The 19267-nt window shown below is 39.4% G+C and overlaps 1 protein-coding gene across 2 annotated transcripts in view; it reads left to right on the plus strand.

Moving 5' to 3' along the window:
* Window positions 1-19267, plus strand: part of asic4a (acid-sensing (proton-gated) ion channel family member 4a) — an 83651-nt gene that overhangs the window by 51792 nt on the left and 12592 nt on the right. The window lies entirely within an intron of this gene.

Genomic DNA, 19267 nt, shown 5'->3' on the forward strand with positions numbered 1-19267 from the left:
AGACATAAACATAATTGACATCAACACTGTAACATCTTCATATTCTGCTGATAATATTGCTTCATTTTTCGTTATTAACCTAATCCATACCCTGTCTTACACATTGCACATCAAGTCAATGTTTGATAAGTTATTTACTTATACGATATCTATTGTGGCAATGTTTCAAAAGTACTACTATCAGCTTTGTGTGTTTGTGTGTCATGTTGCTTGTCATTTCCTCTCGATGAACATTTGCCTGCAGTGCTTACAGCGCAAGGATTTAATCAGTAATTTCCTGCTGTCGTATCAATGGACAACTGCAGTTCATTGTGAACGTTATTTTGCTTTACCATGTTTATAGCGGCAATATTATAGACTTCATGCTTCCACATAACTTCACATCTGCAATTATTTCCTTTTTGTCAATGGACTTTGTAAAATCTTGACAACTGTAAACATCTCTCTGTAACACATCACATCATCTCAGGCCTTTTACGCTGTAAGGTCATAAATGCAGCAGACTGCTTGATATGGCCTAACCATTACTTAAATGACCCTCAAAACCTTTTGAACGCTGACATATTAACATGTAAGTATGTTTATTTATTTATTTTTGTAGTAGCCCTCGTTGTTGTTTTTAATCTATTAGCCAATGTTAATTTCTTGATGGAAAGGTTTCCTCAGTTTTATGCAATTCCCCTCGCGTTGAGTCCTCAAACTGCTCTGGCAAACTGAGGACCATTATACGAGAAGAAAACATCAGGGATGCCATGCGTCGCAAACTAATTTCACTGCAATAACAACACTACAGTACATCCCTTATTTTATGATCATTGGGAACTATGAAAAGTACTCGACACATAGCAGACACTCAGATTCTAATCTCAGATTCAGAACAAAAGGCATACTGACACACCATCACCTCAAAATGTGAGTTAATGTTTAGCCGATAAAATATGTCTCTGGCTCTTTCTTTACATTTAACAATTCCTCAGTGACTCATTTCTTGTCTCAGCTCATGTGGAACAATGAGCTCTGCTGCTTTTAACATCAACCGAGACGTATCAGAGATGTCATCAAGTGTTCATTATGGCTGGATTTCCTTTGGTTCTGCACTTCTTTCATTCAGCCATCCATTCAGTGTCTCCTGAACTTGTGCAGTTTTCCACCTGTAATGGGCAGCTGAGGTGTAATCCGGTTGACATCCAATTCTTTCTCCAACAGATCTTCCTTCTACTCTTTGAGGAAGGCTTGTTTTAAAGCATCTCCAGTATGAAGTTCCTTGTTAGCCAATTGGCGACTTCAAGGTATTGTCTTTGCAACGTAAGCAGCATCCTTTTCCTCATAGACAATTGTTAGTATCTCTTCCAAATCTAAACGTACCAGCGCTGACGGTCAGTGATTGTTCTTGACCCATGTGCTACAAGCTTTCCTCTGGTTAGTATGAGTTTCAATGTCCTTTTAGTTGAAATCTACTCACGGTTTGATCAGTTTATTGACATCCTTGATGCTGAGCTCCTCTTCTTCGCTTCCCCCCAGTACAGGCACTGATGTCTGAAAAGTTAGCCATGAATTTGGCAAGATACTTTTCTTCCCTCTAACTTCACAGCTCCTGCTTGTGTTTCACTGGTGGTTGCTGGGTCACTGCCATCCTTTGTTCTCATTCGGTCACTCAGCGCATCAAATGTGCCTTTTGTAATTGACGTCCGTTGTCATGTTTTGGCACATGTTTTTTTGCCCTTGCTCTCACCAACAACCTTCTTACCCTGTGGGCATGCCCCCTAAACAAGCAAGTCTTCAATTATCTTTTCAAATGCATATAATTTTTTTTTTTCTGTGGGGTTATTAAAGGTACTCAGCTTTGAGCTAACACCATGTTTTATCTTCTAGAAGCCAACCATTAGCATCTGGCACAGAAAATATATTTTTTCATTTGGCATAAAGGGAAGTACATCCTCAAAAGGCAGAAGTGGATAGTGTGTAACCGTGTGGACCATCTGTATGAGGTGCTGACTGGTACAGTAAGCCGCCTATTCCATTCAACAGATCAAAGTATTTAGGTTATTTTCCTTTTGAACATCATGGACTCATTTCACTTCACTTCCCTCATGTTAGATCAGTGGTTTCTGGAACATCGTGATGTAAACTGCCCCCTGTACTCGCATGAGAGTGCCTTTTTGCCCTGTGGTCCTATACAACCATAGAAGACAACACTTTAGCTTGTACTTGCCCTAAGCCTGTCTCTTTATTCTGAATATTTCTCATAGTTTATATTCCTTATATTCTGTCCCTGCAGACTCCATCACCCTGTTGTAGTTTCCATTCTCCTCTCCCCTATGACGATGTATTTTTCACTCTCATTCTGCTCATTTGCACTCACCAATTCCATGCTGAGGCTGACTCGATTCTACACATCTTTGAAAAATTACTTTTCTTGGCGTGAATCATGTCTTTCCAATTCCAGGACTCTTTGTTCCATTTTTAAAGCTACGTTTACTGCAATTTGTTTGTTTTAGTTTTAAGATGTACTCTGTTTGCTTAGATTTTTCTGTCAAGGCTTGACTGTTATTATTCAATTGGCTTCCACTTCTTCTGTCAGTGCTTTGGCTTAATGCAATCTCACTTGCACGGTAGATATTGATCGCTTTTTTAATATAAAATCTGCTTCTTTTAACAGTCTGCCTCTCACCTGGCTGTTTGTTAAACCACATACTATTACTAGGAAATCACATAGCCGTCCAGATCCACAATCTGTGGCTTTATTTTCTAAATCAGTGATGTCTATGATCTGGTCATCTATAAGTCTAACAACTGATAAAACAATACCCAAAGCAAAAGCATAAACATGGGTCCAAATGTAGACTACTTCAAGGTCTTCAAGATATTTTGTTTTAAATGTTCTAGAGAGATGAAACAGCTTTGTAATCCCACATATACCAGGCTGTCAATTTGAAACAATAAGTGTCATCTTGTAGAAATGAAACAATTTACAATGGGTGTCAGCGTTCTCAACAGTAACCTGAGGAGAAGCATGTGGCTTCATGTGCCTCAGTTCTGGTACACACCATGGTTGCATGACTTTAATTACATTGTCGGTTTGGCAGAGCAGTGGCACATCAATCTTATCTGTTAAGCTGCATGCAACAAACCCCCGAACCTCAACAAAAACCTCTCAGCTGCCGCAAGTACGGCACATATTCTGCTCTCTGTTTGTCAATACAAAGTGAAAAGCTTTCTTGTCATTGAAGAATCTCACCATCTGTTCTGTCGAATCTGAAATAATGAACACCTATGAAATGTTCACAACTGACATTTTATGGAGAGTAAATGTAGACAATTAAACTTAAAACAACGTGTTGACATTATGTAAATCGGTTAACATATTTGTATTTGAATAAATAAGGAAATATACTGGAAGTCACAACTAAATTGTATTGATCCACATGTGGTACTTGGCTTGCTGCAGCAGTAACATTATGGCTAATACTAATGATATGGATTATATTGTAGTTTCACAGCCATAATACCCCTAAGTAGATTTTTTATGAGCATAATTGATTCTGTGCTGCAGATTATCACATCACCATTATACCCATCATCGCAGCATAATAAACTTGCAACTTTCTATTAGTCAATTTGACAATAAAGAATGTGCTGTGTCCCAGGCGAGCCTTTGTTTAGCATTACAGATTAGGCTTTAACAATGTTTGATTAAGCTTAATTGAAGATAAGGCCATGCTTTATCTCTAGCTCAACAAACAGCAGGGTAGAGCCAAGTAAGAGTGATGGATGGTTCCTCCTAGCTTCTCTTGTTGTTTGTTTCATCCCTCGCTGTGTTTAAAAATGACCCTTCAAAATGGTACCAAGGGTGGAAACTAGTGTTCTCTTCTGCGCTGAAAGAGGACATGCTTGCTTGAGTAATCCTTTACCATGGCTTTTACAAGGGCCTTTCTTGGCACCAAGGCAACTCTTCAATATCGGGTATGTGCGCTATCCCCTTTGGGTAGGCTGTTGATGGCTTTCCATCCCTGTATGAGGGCTTGCTGGCAGAGATGGAGGAGGCATGGGAATGCAGTGACATTGATTTCTTCATCCCAATGCACACGCTGATGTATTGACTGCCGTACCGATCAGTTAGAGACATTCTGTTTGCCATTGTTTGGTGGAGCTGAAAGACAGCGAGCAGAATTTTATCAGACTTAGCCACCGAGTCAAAGGCCGTTCTCATTTCATTTCACTGGAACATTGCTTTCTTTTTTCTAATTCCTTCAGGAGAAAATTCTACTTGGACTGTTTTCTTCTTTAAATGTTGCCGGAGTCAGTCTTGACTTACTGTTAAAGCTATGATCACGAGAAATGTGATTATCCTGAGGGGTGTCTGAGTGCGAACAGTGGGCTTGTTCTTCTGTGTTGCACTCACTGTCATTCACCCGCAGTCAGCTGCGTATGTTTAAAATGTCTGTGGACTCTCTGAAGGGTGGAGGCGCGCCCAGAGAGCCTCGAGTAGAGCCCACAGGGCCTTCCCTCTTTCGTCACAGTGAAGAGTCTCTGATGCATGGGGCTTTGTTATCATATTTTAGTCATTTCAATGGTGTCCCCGCTTGCTAATGATAAATCATACACTGCACACAACTCACAGGCTGCTGGGTGTTAAGGCCTCTGATGTTTTTTGTTTTTTTCAGAGGTATATTTTTGCAGCTTGTTGTCACGGCGCAGCTGAAATAAACATGCTCCGTTTCTGACATCTGTCAAAGTGAATTATAGATGTCGAGAAGAGTTGCAGAAGTCACAATCCTTCTTCTTGGTTTACAGCTTTGTTGTTTGTTATAAGTCATGCGTTCGGCCTGACTGGAATGTGACTTATACAACACGCGCTCCAGAGGCAAAATACAAGGAGAACACACTGCAGCTGCTCTCCACCTTCAGGTAGTGGAGCATGTGTGTGTGGTGAAATGGTTCAAATGACCTTGCAGCAAAATAAATATTCCTGCATACTTTATGATCTCATACCAAAATATAATAGATAAATTAATTGTATGTCTTCACTCTAGCCCTAAAACCTACTAGAGCATTGAAATTCAAATAGCATGATGATTTTTTTGAAATGCAATGATTTCCAGATATGATAAATATGTAAAGCGTTCGCATTATATCATCTGATTCTGCCCGGAAAGGTGCTTGTCATTGAAAGCACCGAGGTGGGCTTTGTGTCCGCTAAATGCAGCGAAATTGCTCTGAGTTGTATTAATGGAACTCTGTCACAATCTGAGCGGCTCGGGACAAGGTCAAAGTCGAGGGTAACACCTCTGAAATGGATTTGACACATATTCATCCGCATGGAACAAATGTGTGTTCAGAAATTCATGGGCTTGATATTTTCATATTACAAATGTTGAAGACTTTTTCACCTGTGAACCATAAATGTATTAATGTCTAATCTTGTTGATAGAAAGTGTAAATCCCTCCATTTGCATTACAGATGACAAGTTTGTATCTGTTTATATTGACAAAAATACTTTATCTGAAAGACAGAAAAAGTATGCTCTTTTTTTTATTTAAATGGTTAAAAAATAGAGAAAATAAGATGTCACATGAAAGCATTATAAATGTGACTGTAGTTGCTATGTGCTATGGAAGAGTATTAAATACATTTAGACTTAGAAATAAGAAATGACTACGTATCATCTATCCGCAGCCACACTCAGTTCTGTAATGTTCATTGTAAAGGGAAACTAAACTGCTAAATGTTTAAAAGAGGGCGGTGTAAAAATAAATGTCTTTGGCACTCTAGATCAAAGGGCTTTATCGTGTAGTTAACATGAAGGTGTAAGAAGATGTGCATACAGATGTTACTCGCTTCAGTTGACATGATTACTGCAGTAATCACATAGTTAAATGGTACAATTATTTATATATAATGGAAGATTTACGATACAATATCCAGTGTTAGATTAAAAAATAAATGTTTAAATGACATAAAAATAAAAAGATACCACCTCCATTTATTTTAAATAGTGAGGCATACATTTTTTTAAATATTTATTGTGAGGGTTGTCATTTTTGTACAATGTGTGTAATTAGTCTTTCCATCACTGTTTACCACTGGCGCCCTTATTGTTAAGCTCGGTAGCTAACGTTGGTGGATAGCACAAAAGAGGCTGCTGGGAATGTCATAAAATTGAAGCTATTTTGTCATAAATCAAACCTTTGAGAATCCACAAAAAGTTATTAGAATGGATCCTCTGTGCATCATGGACATCTGTATCTAATTTAATTTCAAACCATCCATTAGTTGACAAGACATCTTACTGAAACAAAGACATGGGCAGGGTCAGGAGGATCACCAAAGACAAAGCAAGTTTATACAGCACATTTCAACAACAAGGCAATTCAAAGTGCTTTACAAAAAACATGAAAAGACACATATTGCAAAGAAAAACATTATAAAATGACAAAACAAAAGCCAAATTATACCAAAAAATATTAGCTCGAATAGAATAATAACACTGAACACTGCTTCCCCATATTTCGTCTATTAAAGATGAATCATCTGGGAACCATGAATGTCTTTACAAAATGTTATGCTCAGATATTTCAGTCTGGATCTCAAATTGATCGACTGACATTTTAAGGATTCATAATCTGTCCTTTTAAGGATGTGGCATTTGATCTTTACATGCATTAACCTTCTATGTCTCACATTGTTGCACATCAGTTGTTGAGGTCACAGTACTGTCATTATAAAGATGGCCCTGTGACCACTCTGACCACTATGTGTGGTTGAACGTCACATTTATGTTGGTCTTTGTCTCTATTCTTGTGACAGTGAGAAATGTGTTTCAGTAGTTGTTCACAACAATCATCTCGACCTCCACCAGTGTACATTGGCACGGACTCACTCTAAGGATTTGGCTGTAAATCAAAACAAACAGCTTCAGTGTGGGTAAACTCAAAGCAGACCAAATGCACATTGACAGTCAGGGTTGTAACCACAGGGAGCCTTCCAATATGTTGAGGCCCTATCACAGGCAAGTTCTTTAGCTGACAGTCAGAGCCCGGGCTACGGCCAGGGACTGTCAGACTGTGGGGTAAGCAGAACCCAACATCAACTCTCTAATCCACACTGAGCTGCGCTGCCTCTGATGCAGGATATCAAAAGTGCCTGTTATATTCAAAGAACATTAACATTTAAAAGTGATGCAGCTGTGTCATTAACTTCTAAAGGTGTCTGAACCAAATGCAATAACCTTGTTAGCAAGGTGTGAAATTGACCTTTTGAAAAATGTTTTATGAAACCTCTGAATGGTCATTAAACTGCGTACATATTTTACAAACATCAAAGTAGTGATGGATTAATATAGAAAAAAAGCTTAAGAAATGTTTTAAACATTTGCCCGCATGCTTGTCCTTGAAGTTTGAGAGCCTGCAATGCTTCCTGGAGTCCTGTGGTCTCATGATTCCCATTTGGCAGAACTAGAGTCCACATGCCAAACATCTGGGCAGGTGGCATCCAGCCACTCTGTTAATAGCAGGCCAGATACCGGGCCCGTCTTTGATGTTACTCTTCATAACATGGTATTAAAGTGGCATCAAATCATCTTTAATCTTTATCGACCTCCATTGGCGAACAGAAGAGTTGCAACAACAGAGAAAGATGAGCCTCGGGCTGAACTAACTTGCGAGAGATCCAACAGAATGTCTATAGTGAAGAAGTGATATGCAAAATATTGAAATAGTAACACTGTAGAGCAATAATAGTGCTTTGTTTGCGAGTGGGTGGGTGGGTGGGTGGATGTGTGTGGGTGGGTGGGTGGCTGGGTGAGTGGTGGACTGGGCCAGAAGCGTTTTTCAAGAATATAATAAACACAAGACACTGAGTTTTTAATGCCAGAAATGTCACCACCTGAACTGTAGTTAATTAAATGAATCATTTGTCCCTTGCAGATATACTGTGCAGTAATATGTGATGTTTCTCTCACTGTGACTTTGATCAGATTCTGTCAAGGACAGGATCAGGGGTTTGAGGATTTCAATTCCTGTTCGATCTGCCGGTCCTTTGTTCCGTTGCTGCATTATCTCCTTTTTCTAACTCAGCCAGTCGAGAGGACTGTGATTAGAGGCCAAATTACACTGAGCGTGTTTAGGTGTGCTCTTTAAACCTCTGTGTCTGCCGAACTTCCTTGGGCTCTGGCTTTAGATCCAGCTCAGTCTAATGGACTGTGAGATCTGCTTTTGACTCAAAATAAGCTCTTTCGCCTGAGCAAATACTCTAATCAGACTTGTTTACTTGGATGATTTATGTAGCATGAAAAACACGAATCCCTATGCTGATAAATGTTACACGGTCGAGAGGCAAATATTGTTTCACTGTTGCACTCACTAAAAGGGGAAGGTTTGGAAAAGTGGGTAAGTAAGTGCACTTATTGCACCATCTTGTGAATAAAGCAAGTGTTGCATGTCATTAGCAGTCCCAGGACATCACACATGTTACACTGGGGTATAGAAGAGGGAAAAACATTTATTTATGATTATCTCATGCAGCAGCTGCATTTTATAGAAACACTGGCAATCATAAGCATGTATATATGTTTATGCATTTCCTCAGTTATGAATAACTTGTCACAAAATGACAAGAGCTTGCAGCTGATAATTTTTTGCATCTCATATTGCTGAAGGGACATCATATTTTATATTGATGATTCATGTAAAGAGATAGTAGATCCTGCTTTTCCTCTTCGGCAGTTTCATCAACCCTAACATGTGGCTCCAATCCAACAGATATCATTTCCCCAGAGTTCCCAGGAAAGGAAAACAACCAAGCAGGTGTCTTGGTTATGATGAATACTAAATAAAAGTTTGGCCAGGGAACTGTGACAACGTTTCTTCAGAAGCAGTCGGGTGGGAGTGTTTGTGTTTTGGAGTGGGTGCCAGAGTCTGAGGGAAGCAGAGAGTGTTGCGAGATTGAGAGCTTTGGAAATGAAATCCCGTGTTAATGACAGAGGTACCTTAATTAAACCTGAATATCTAAATGACTGCAGAAAAACAGAGTCGACAGTTAGACAAATGCCTAAGGCGGGACTGTTGGCCGATGCAGTGCCCATGGCAGATTTCTCTTGGCTGTATCGCTGTCCACCATGCAGAATGACTGATCAGAACTGTGGGCAGAATGAGGTGAAGTGGAAAAGTGAAGCATATTCTCGGCGCATGTATCGCGGGCAGTATGCTCCTTTGCTATCTTGAGAGCCCTATTAGCTCATACATTCAGCATGACAGTACTGTACTCGTTTCTCATCTGAGCCATGACCTCGAGCACTGGAGTGGAATAAATAGCCAGAAATTGTTCCTAAAGCACTGTAGGCCAAAAAAATAACTATAGCTTATCCGGAGGCCATGTAAGGGTTTGACATGAAGGATCCCGAATGACTCAGAAGAACCAGAGTTCATCAGAACCCTTTGAACATGCCAGGCATTATACACGTATGTGGTGAAAGCAGCTTTTGAGCTATTATCTAGAGCAGGGCTCTCCAACACGTCGATCGCAAGCTACCGGTAGCTCGCGGGCAGCTTTTCAGTAGCTCGCCGCTCGATTATCGATTATAGCGTAGTAAGGTTGCTTATTGATTTTTCGGCCGCGGCTGGACAATAACGTTTTTTTATTTTAGATTTTTTTCTGTCACACGAATATCAAATGGTCGGTGACGCAGAGATCAAGGAACAGACGTGACAGCAGCACAGCGACAACACACACGGAGCAGTCTGCTTTCTCCACCAGCACGAGTCCAGAACTAACAGCAGAATGACCCGCTCTGAATCAGGCCCTGTCGCTGCGCCTCAGAGACACACAGGGAGGGATTTGTGTTTTTTGAAAAACACTCGTTATCGTCATGTCAGGTTTTTGGTGAATTTAATCAAGTCTTGGATTGCAGAGTATGAATGTCCTCTTGCTATTTTCAGTTGATAAATACTTGTGTAAAGTTTGTGAAGGCAGGAGGAAAGCTTCCGCGATCACCGTCTCCTCTCCGTTCCTCCAAACCCCGCCCCCTCCCTGAAAATAATGAGTGACAGGCTGATAGTGACCCGATAGAAACTTTATTATTCACTTAATCACTGATTGAGATATGATGAAGCTAACTTAATCTCATACATTCATGGGATTTATGTAACAGTAAGACAGAGAATGTAAGTGTGCACCCACATGCACTATTTTTGTTTTTATAATGCTATTGTAAATACTCCTGCTGTTTTCAGACTCAAGTCATGTGTGTCTTTTTTTTAACAGAAGACCGTTGCTAGAAGCTGCAGCTAGACTGCAGAAGTATTAGTTTTTTGTTTTTGAGGATGGAACCATTTTCACACACAGATATAGGGAGGCTAGACCTATACAATTGATTTATTATGGTTTATAATTTAATGTCAAGACGAAGAAGAAGAAGAAAAAGATGGCTGAACAACTGTTCAGTGTCAATCCTGTGGAGATCTCCAAAATAATGTTCAGCTTAAGTCTCAGCAAAACTCACAACATTTCTGGAGCCTTGTAGACCCAGAAAACTATAAGAACATTCACCAAGCAGCACTGAAAATGTCTGCTTTATTTGGTTCTGTTCTACATACCTTTGTGAAGCAGCTTTTTCTGACATGAATGAAATCTAAATACAGAACAAGACCGACTGATGAACATTTAAATGACTCTATTAAGTGAACCTAAGTGGGTCCAGCATACACCTCTATGGTGGACTGTATGCAGTGCCATTAATCTCACTAACAAAAGAGTGAAATGCTTGTAAGGTGGTGATTAAGGACACTTATGTGAATGTTCAGTGATGTACTTATTATGTGGGCCATAATAATATGTGAGAAATCTTCGTTTTCTTGGACCTTATTTTTGATAAGCTTTAGGTATTGCAATTTCACACGTGTACAAAAGTATAGCTTAATTCAACTGATGAGGGCTATGTGAATAAATGTAAGCGATGTGATGCAAGTAGCTCTTGGCCACTTTCATTTTTTGAAAGTAGCTCTCAGATGAAGAAAGGTTGGAGACCCCTGATCTAGAGGATTAAAGGCACTTTTAAATAAAAATCCCAATCCAGGTTGACTCTTTTAATGTAGATAAATGGATAATGACAACTATAGTTCCATCTGGAGCATAATTCATAGGCGTCTTTTCGACTCTTAGGGTCATGAGTTATTACCATTTTGGTTGGAACAGGCACAAGCCCTCGCTGCAGGAAATGATTCATCTCAATTACACATAAAGACTGATTAGGGACCTGCCTCACTGGGGTGATACAGATGAATTATCCCCATTATGACAGTGGTTTCTAATCACATTTATAAAACAGCACCTTTATGGGCTCCATGGCAATGATGTTAGTACAGACTGTGCTCAAAGGAAGCTTTCACATCTCTGAGTGCTGGATGTAGTGAACTATTCTATTTGTGAGTTGCTGTATTGTGCTGGAGAGCCTGTCCATTTTCAAGAGCATCTCTCACTACTCCATTAGCTGAGTATGCTCGGATATGCGGGGTATAGCAGCATGGGGGGAGGGTGGGGGACATGGGGGAAAAATGGGAATACTAACATTTGAAAAGAGAGAGGGTTTGCTGAGTGCACTGTTCTGACTTTGGTGCTCCACTTATTTTTGCTGCTCCGTCAGAGGAAACCAGAAAGGCAGGAAAGGCAAAGAAGAGATGAGTCAGAACTCCTCCACTAATGACGGAAACAAGCCCTCAGGTTTATGTTACAGTCCATCGTTTTAATGTATGGTATTTAGTCCAACCGGAAAGCAAAATGTATGACACAATACTTAAAGTGAAGTCAGTCAAATTTAGCCGCTTGTAGTGTAAACCCACCTCAGTGTTTGATCATGAGCACCGCGGGTCGTTGCCGAATGAAATCAGGAAAGGTTACATTTGCTTTTCTTCATATTAATAAAAAGGTCTGCTGGGAAAACTCATTATATCCAGCCTTCATTTACATTTCTTATGACACTTTGTGGAAATTACCACATTTATGTAATTCTGGCCAAACGGCTACCACGATGACAGCAGTCTGATTACACAGTATTTACCTCACTTGAACGACTGTATTAAACACTAAAATCTCGGCACTTGGCTGTGTAATGAGGGTCGGAATTGATACGCGATAACTGTAATGTTTTGAATAGCAATCCACAGCTGCATTCCCTTAGCCGACATTGAGAGGGAGGTTAACGGTGCAAAACTTGTGTGCCTCACATTCCAGTCTGCACTATTTAGGATTCATGTCTGAGTCTCTGTTTAGCCAAACTGTTATTCTCTGAATATATCGAAAAGGGGTTAGATGGGGTTGTTAGGGAGGCTATGATGTTTGTTAGATTGGTATTTACTCCCTACTGTTGCACAGATCTCAAAGCGCTGACCCAGGATAAAAGTAATCTGCCCGGAATTTGATTGAGGATTATTTATGAATTATGCAGCTTAACCGCGGTGCATGAGAAAGAGAAAGATTTAGCAATGAGTTCTTATCACATCTTGTCAGTTTTTAAGACATGTGGGCTGAGTTAACACATCACTATCATTTTTCTTTCCTAATCTTGAGCTAAATAGATGTCGGGAATTTCTGCAGCCTTGCTGTTGGCCTCGGTCATCATTTCTGAAGACTCCTAAAGCTGCTGTCACAGTGGAGGGATGTTGCAACTAATGATGGGGTCCAGATTGTTGGCAAAGAATTTAAGATAAAATAAGAAAGTATACTGAGTTAGCAGTTTGTCTCAAACTAATGCAACGCAATAGCACTGTATAAAACGTCTTAATAAAGCTCATAAATCAGTCTGAGTTTTTGCTGTGTGAGGTTTTTATCCAGCTCTATGGTCATTTACAAGGCTGTAAAAGTGTTGTTGTCGACTGTATTATGTTGAAAGCTGTTGCTAATGCTTTGTCCATCCCAGAGGGTCAGAGGGCTTTGTTTCTTTTCAAGGATTGTAAAGTGTACCAAAAAACTGGTGTATGCTCAAGTCTGGGAGATGTGGTGAGGGATCTAGAGGATTATTTTTTGTTATGTTCTCTCTTTTGTCCCTTAACTCTTCTTTTGTCAAGCGGTGTTGACAGGAGAACAGAATTGTCCGGATAACAATAACAATGAAGATGTGGAGACCCCCTTTTGATGTTGTTTAACAGAGGTTTATGGTTTGTATTAGGGTGTGAGGAAAACAGTTACTTCAAGTTTTGTATCCCGGACAAAAGCGGAGTATTGGTTGCAAGGGTAAATTGAAGAAAGAAAGCAACAAAGATGTTCACTCAGAGAATGTATTTGCACTCTTTTGTAGGCTCATTCCTCACATGTTTCTGTTTAGAACGACCTAAGATTAAAATGTCTTCTTTGTACGTCCCTCCAACGCCTGTTGGCAACAACAATTTTGACCAGTCGGATGTCTCCCTAAGTACTTTATGAGGCAGTTATTCTGCTTCCCATTGTTGCAGTTTGTCCTCCAATGCAGGTTGGGCAAAGATGAAGACATTGTCTCAGTTGCATTATGTAAGATGTATGAAGTGTATTGGCATGCTGGTTTATCTATTTGTCTGGTTGTTTAATCACATATAGTACACATATAATCTATGAAAATATGAACTGGGACTATTTTAGCTTCATTATGAGTTTGAGGAATGTAGTGAATCTAACATGTAGCCTTTTGTTTTAGTCTTTATGGCATAACATTAAAAAAAGTTTTTGGTCAAGCAGCTCCCATGTGCACAGGCTTGTGTAGGAATGACATCTATGTTCCCTTGTTTCTATTTTGTCTGAGAGAGAAGTCACCTCACTTAAACTTTGAAACAAACTGAACGGCTAATGGTTTATTCACCAAATATAAATGTTTTGCTAGTTTTTAAGGAGTTGATAAATGATTAAACTCAAAAGGCACAGAGTTCTGTCCTGGCTGTTTCCATTTGGGAAAGATAATGGAGGTACCGCCCTATAATCTCGGATCCGCTCCAAAATGTAATGGGCTCTTTCTTGGCCAATCCTTCCACCAAGTTTGAATGAAACCTGCCTTTAGTTTCTTTTTGTAATCCTGTTTACAGACAAACAGACCAACCAACCTAACCAAAATACATCTATGTGATAAATGGAGATGAATGCAGTGTAGTACATTGACTGAATGCGTTGATGCAATCACCATTGGTCTTGCAATAACATTCAAATATACCATGTCAATATTCAGTTGATGTCACATTGTGATATCGAGTCTCTCTGCTGGGAGATTATAATGAAGCCATTAAATCAAGGAACACTTCTGTCTCAACCTTAAACCTGCATGAGCCAGTCTTAATGGTTTTCAACTGCCAATCAGTGCTCTGGCATATTCTACCACCCTGCGTAAATGAATTCAAATCCTCCTTCCTCATACTCGGAGAGCTACCGGATGACACGCAGTCTGCCTGGAAATGGATGTCCTCTGGAGAAGCACTGAAGTGATTCCTGCTGGTTATTTAAAAGGGGACAGGCAGATCACGGTCATAAAGAGGGTTTTAAAGGCTTCCCCCCCACAAGGGCTTATGAATTACATGGTAAGGGGTTGGTCTCTTAATGCATTTAGCATGGAGAGACAGAGAATAAAACAAGGCACTTGGGAAGAAAAAAACACTGCGAAGAAACATTATGAATTGGCATTTAAGGTAGTTATGCTTTAATTGGTGAGATACACTATATGCAAATGACAGGAAGTCAGGCATCTTTCCAAAGTTGGTTGCTGGGCTCCATCTCAATGCATTGGTACTTTACATTTAATTACATTTTTACAGGATCCCTATGTTACACTTAGCGTCAAACCAGCATCAACTGATCTTGTTGGCCAATGGGGGGCAGTAAAGACAAACTGTAAGCAACAATGACATATTATCAGCTATAAAATAGTTTGGGTGAACTTGTTAGCAAAACTGTTAGCTGTTTATTTATTCAGCAGATTTGTTCTGCTGTTCGTTGAAGCCAAACACTGAAAGAAAAGAACTCAACCAAAACAATTCCCTTCAGGTCGTAAAACCAGAAAAACTAGGCCTCGAAAACCAATATACAGGATTTAAAAGTTATAAATGTCACTTTAGAAAAAGCAGAAGTTTATATAATAATATGTTAATGTCTGAAATACATTTGGCCACTTTGGTTTCAGGGTCCTGCAACCATGGAACTCCCATGACGTACAAGGCATGTAAACCTATATTAATAAATAATAAACAACCGAATGATTAATCATTCAAGCTATTTGCTACTCAGATTTGGCCAGTGGGATCCGTCCTTGAAAATCAGAATTACAATAAGTAAAAACAGAATAATAAAATGATACAAGTACAGTACATACAGTACGCAACAGATATATAATATCACGTGAATATTACGTAAAGGGTTTAGGTTTGAAATGTTTAAGGTAAAGGTTACTTTTGTCTACAGAAAAAATAGTCTTGAAGAAGGGAAATTACTGCATCAGGACCAGAGCTCACCATGAAAACACATGAAATAAGAACACATTTATACAGAGATAAATAAAACAACTAGCCATTAATCACATGCTAGTCTCCTGATGAAGAACTACACAAATTCGAATCATTCATCTCAAGAACATACACACTTTACTAGGATGGGTTAAATGCAGAGAACACATTTCACTGTGTGTTCTGTGTGTTCTGTGTGTTCTGCATTTAAAGAGGGTTTCATCCCTCCCAATATTATTATTATTATTAGTACATAAATAAACACAACCAATCATGTGACACTTCACATGGTAACAAGCCTCCGTGAGTTGCCAATTTATCAGTGTTTAACAATCGTGCTGATAAAAGGGGACCCAGTGCCGACTTCCATAATTCAGTAGCACAAACTCAGAGTTCAACACATGAGAGGGCTCAAATACAATCCTTTTGGCCTGCTGGGTTCTAAACAAATCCAAATAGTCTTGGGCTCTGGATGTCCACATAATCTTCCCTGCCAGACTGAATATATGAGCAAGAGATTAACTGGTTCCAAACCAATTGGTAATGTTTGGATCTATTTTTTCCTTAACCATTGAAATGTTTGTCGAATTAAATAATATGTTTTTGACCACCGAAGGAAAACAGAGTGAACAATTCTTTATAAAGTGCTGCAATAATGACCTCATGTAAACAATTTGAGTGACTCAGAGGATTACAAAGGCTCTTTTCATTTGGTTTGTAACTGCCATGCTGCTGCTCTGTTTCAGCTTGTCAACAGCAGTGCCAAGTCCCCACTTGGGAATTGCCCAAGTCAGCCTTGTTACCTTTGCTAAATTTGGTGCAAGATGTAACAAGAGAAAAATGTTCCATCAATCATGTTGCAGATGCAGACAGAGAAGAGTGGGGGGGTTCAGAGGCAGTGAAATAAACCAGTGGAAGCTCAGAAAACATCCATTTCCTGGGTGAGATGATGGGAAAACTTTGCCGTACTCTCTGGGGATATCATTTGTGAACACAACGTCGTCCTCCAGAGCCCAAAGTTTTAGAGCGGAACCCAGACGCTTGGTCGGGGTGTTGTGAGCATTTCTAAAGTGAAATCCTCCTTTGCCTCTGTTGCCTTCTCCATCAGATAAAGTCTGACTGCCGAGGCTTAAGTGTGTCAATGAACTGGGGGGAGGATCAATGATAAGTGCAGCTTACCTCCTCAACTGCTCCGCACCAGCCAAATAGAGATTAAACCATTTCAGCCTAATAGCACATGTCAGTCAAAAGTCACACTTGGATACTTCTCCCCGGCCCCCACTTTGCCACCTCCCCTTTTTTAATTACAAGAGCTGAAAAGAGGCTGCCATTTAAAAATAAATGCACTATTAGAGTCACTATCATAATTAAATAAAATAATTGTTAAGACCCCTGTGTGCTGCTGTGCTGCTCAAAGCGTAAACTGAGGTCTGCCATTTCTCTTAATCCTCAACTACGGCTGCTTTCACACCTGTTCATTTGGTACGGACCAAGGGATGAAAAGATATATTAGTGTCTGTAAGTTCTGGTCCAGCTCCCTCTTATACTGACTTTTCACAATCGAATCAGATGAGTAAACATGAACTAGTACAAACTGATATGTGACTCGTTTAGTTTTCAGTTTTGCATGTATGATCTTTGTTATCAGGAACCAAAATCAATTTTAGTGAAGGGCCAAGGTTATACATCACTTTAACGATTAAGATGTGTATAATATTGTTTTTTAGTTTCGCAAAGATCGCACAAAATAATATTATCAATATTATTAGACTGCATCACGTTTTTTGTAATTGGTTAATGGTTTTCTCCATGTTTGTTGAATTCAGTGTACAGTACATCTTCCACCGCCAAATTTCTAAGCGATCAAAAAAATATTCTAAATTCATTTTCAGTACTGCGCCTTAGAAAATTCCCTTTATTAAATTCTTGTTTTTGTATAGTCTGCTTTAATTTGTGCAGTGTGAGACCGAACCACACTTAATAGAAAAGCTACAATAAGTATAAATTTGACTCTGATTCGGACTACCCGAGCGGGCTATGGCTTGTTAAAGCGCACTTTGAAGGTAACCATCTGCAAAGCATTCAAAAACTCTCCCAATTCAAACCTGTGCACACACAGCCAGATCAAAAGCCTCGAGGGCTTTTATTGTGGAAAATACAGCTGTCCTTCTAAACACCGAGCTTTTGTAAATGGTACTCATTTCTTGCTCTAATCACTGTTGTTGATATTGCTAAATTGCCACTGTTCCAGGGAATTACTGGACTGATCCCTACAACCGTGACTTTGATTTGTTGTTCAAGCATCTCAGATGTGTACACCCTGTGGTATGTAAATGAGAGTGTCTGTTGTTCCGCAAACGTCCCTTATTTAAACATCACAGCACTCATTAGGTGGATCAAGCTGATATCAAAGTCAGAGCACAGATGTTGGCGTTTTGGAGAATGCTGGGACTGTCGCAGTGTCTCTTTTGATGATATGTCTGCCGTCTATTCAGCTCCATTGTCATTTCTCCAGCGCCTCGTCAGTTGACCTCTCCTGCCATTTGATTGCTTCTGGCTTTTATACTTTCATCACTGTCCTTTCTATTTGATGTTCGGACCAAATGAATTCAATACATGACTTTTCTCTGTGATTAGATGTATTATGCCGTGTTGTAAATGTGAAAAATGTATCTGAAAAAGCTTTACTCTGATGATAGGCTAGATGTTGGCATGTGTGGCAGGGCTCATAACACTGAAGTTAATTCATCATATCATTCTCAAAAGTATATTTTCCCTAAAGCCAGAATAAACCAAGCACATTTTGAGACTGTTCTTTCTAGTTTAAGCCTTTTCACAAAACACTTGGATAATAGTAATGTAATCTGATTTGTGAGTACATTTTGAGCATTAGGTTATGCCTCTGACGGGGTTCTTTGTAGGTTTATGCCCTCATGTAATTGGCCGCTCACTAAATGCCGAACAAGTCCATTTTAGTCGACCTAAAGGTTACAACTTGCTTTTATAACCTTAATACTAACTATTAAACGGTTAAAGTGCCAAAATACAGAAAACACACTGGAGCTGGTTTCTCCAAAATGACCTACCCCACCTTTAAGTAAAAATGATTAGCACAATCAACAAATTGTAATTAAAGCAAATAACACAAAAATATCCAATGCAGAATATCCAAAATAAATTAAAACTCAAAATGATTTAAAATAAACTATTCGATAATTTGGTTTGTTTTGTTTATGGCTAGCTGCCATCCATGGAGGACCTATACTCCCAGCAGCTCAGGAAGAAATCCCTCCGGATTATAAAAGACCCCCATCACCCCAGCCACAAACTGTTCAGTCTGCTGCCGTCTGGCAGGCGTTACCGCAGCATCCGGACTAAAACCACCAGATTCAGAGACAGTTTCATCCCACAGGCCAGAAGACTGTTAAACACCTGAACTGTTGAAACAACATCCATAACATTCATCTGCTACTTAGTCATTATTTATCTATGTATCTAATATATCATTCCAATAGCTTGCATATAGACTCTTATTTTACTATTTCACTTTTTTTAAACAATTTTTCTTTTTGTATTTACTTTTTAATATTTACTTGCACTATATTTTTCTGTTTTTCTGTTTTATTGTGTTGCACTTTTGGAGAAGCCTGTGATCTAAGATGTTCATCGACATAACTACTCTGTAGCTATGTTCGTATGACAAATAAAGAACCTTGACCTTGACCTTGACAACCTCACAATGAAGCCAAGCTGCTTTGTTGTCTATTTTACAAAATAATTTACAATAATTTACAATATTGAACGTTTAGTCATTTTTCCC

Source organism: Trematomus bernacchii, unplaced genomic scaffold (genome assembly GCF_902827165.1).
Source record: "Trematomus bernacchii unplaced genomic scaffold, fTreBer1.1, whole genome shotgun sequence".
Classification (NCBI taxonomy): Eukaryota; Metazoa; Chordata; class Actinopteri; order Perciformes; family Nototheniidae; genus Trematomus; species Trematomus bernacchii.